This window comes from Dreissena polymorpha, chromosome 13, assembly GCF_020536995.1.
Source record: "Dreissena polymorpha isolate Duluth1 chromosome 13, UMN_Dpol_1.0, whole genome shotgun sequence".
In the NCBI taxonomy this organism is placed as follows: Eukaryota; Metazoa; Mollusca; class Bivalvia; order Myida; family Dreissenidae; genus Dreissena; species Dreissena polymorpha.
Genome location: NC_068367.1, coordinates 2,048,536 through 2,050,989, shown reverse-complemented (window position 1 = coordinate 2,050,989; position 2,454 = coordinate 2,048,536).

Below are 2,454 nucleotides of genomic sequence, written 5' to 3'. Positions count from 1 at the left end.
ATGATAGTTCTTTTTTCATATGATATTCCCCTGGTTGCTTACCGGTGTATTGGTGCAGTTGATAACCCCGCCGGGACTACAGTAGGGTGCTAATACACACGTGTATCGTGTTCAATACAATCGTCTTAATTTAAATACAAATAATGAACATTTAACATACAAAATGTCCAATAACATATCGGCATTAACATTATATATATGTTAATTTCTGTGCACGTTTATACCGAAATTATAGCCGACATCGGCAGTTAGGGAAATTTTGTGACACACTTTAACAAATCAAACATGCATGATAGTTCTTTTTTCATATGATATTCCCCTGGTTGATTACCGGTGTATTGGTGCAGTTGATAACCCCGCCGGGACTACAGTAGGGTGCTAATACACACGTGTATCGTGTTCAATACCCGATCCATGCTACAACGTGTAAGAACGGGAATTTCGGTAATTCTACCTTTTTAAGCTTGCGCACCTCTAATGGGCACATATCCAAATATAATTTAATTAATTATTTTCCTAATCAGCATCATTTCACTAAACTACATGCAAATTTGTAGGTAGGCTCTCCACGCTTAAAAAAAATAAACCGATTTTTTCAAAACCACCCTCACGCTCGGCTTTTGTCCAGTTTATTTTCACCCCTGGGGTATATAAAAGTTCCATAATTCATTCAAATTTCCAAATATGGGCATGCAGTTGGTGTGTACAGATGCAGTAAAGGTGATTAAAGTTTAAACAAGATGAAATAAGTATTCTTTTACAAACACTTATTTTTTACAAATTTTAATCTATGGAATAGCGCCATGAAATGTTAGTGATTTCAGCCAAGTAAAAATTGGGTCGGTTAAAAACAAAGTGTCATAAAATTCAAAATAGTATCATTTAAGTTATATTTTAAACTAAGTTTTTATAGAAACACTATATACAGCAAAAATACCAAAAAATAGACAGATTTACCGTTTACTTTTTGAAATAAAAATAAAAATGCAACATGCAGCATTCGTATTTTCAGCAGTAAATTAATCAATTTAGCCATAACGTTGTTTTAATTTTAAAATTGAAGGATGTGCATACAATTTTCAACATATTTAACAATATACATAGCTTATGTGCTATATTAAATCAAATTACGTTAGAAAAGAAATAAAACGCGTCGCAAAAAGTATGCGATGTCGGCAGGAATCGAACCTGCGCGGGAAAATCCCAAAAGATTTCTTATTCATCGCCTTACCCACTCGGCCACGACAACTTCACATCTGTATACCCTTAAATTAGATATATATAAGTAAACAGGTAAAAAGGCTCGCTCGATCTTTGAAGAAATCGCGAAATCGTATTTTTCAGATGATAATTGGATCAAAGTCAATATTTATAGTGAAAATAATGTAATCTAAATGAATAAGTTAAACATATATCAAAATTCGAAGTTTGAAAAAAATAAAATGCATCTCTCGGAAATAAGCGATCATTGAAGATCGGCAATGGCTTATGTATGAAGTGAAAGGACAGTTAAAAGTTTCCATTTTGCACGTTAATGATTCTGATAATATGGTGACAAAGGCAGCAGTCCTATGTAGTATTGTGTTTGACCGGAGAGTAGCGTGATCTGTGTCGGTGTTGGGCGCTCTGAGGGCGCAATCCGGCTACATAGGTACATAGGAACCTCTTGTGGCTATAGTCCATGGATCGGGTTCGGCAGACAGGGAACATGTAAATTTTTATATGTATGTTTTATATCTTAATTACCTAAACGTATATTTATCCTGATTACTTATTTACTGAGGTTTGAGTTAGTCGCAATGATTGTAGATACGTTGTACTATATTTAGTAAGTATTTGGAGGACGAGTGGCACGGGCACGCGCTTTATTATCACTTATGCAAGGAACGCGTTTTGTTTATATACGTATTTTTGATATTCCGATAGGCTTAAGGGAGGTAACTTATTCAAGTAAAACGCGATATTTTTTGCGATGCCTTTTTATAACTCTTGTTTAATTAATTACATACGAATATACAGCTAAATTTAAGATGATTTTTACCAGAAAAAAAAATCGGAGAAAGATATATTGAGATTTTGATATTCCATAGAATGCGAGTCTCCATATATATTTTCTATTGCAGGGGAGGTAATTTAAAAATTTCAAAGTCTCCGAATTGGTCTTTGTTGTATCTATTTACGTTTATTTTCAAGCTAATGGCGATTAAAAAATTAATTATTATTAGTATGTGCTCACATGGATATTGGTACGGATATATCGTGTTCATATAACTGTTACTACATCCATTTCATTCATCATTCAGGTCGGGCTACACAAATCACGTGAAGAGGCCAGTAGGACCTGTAAACAAACTCTCATACACACTCTTCACTCATCGTGGCGCTCTCGCATGTCTGAGGCGATATGTAAGACCGATGTCATATTTAATACTGTATTCACTGGTATTTTCGGTT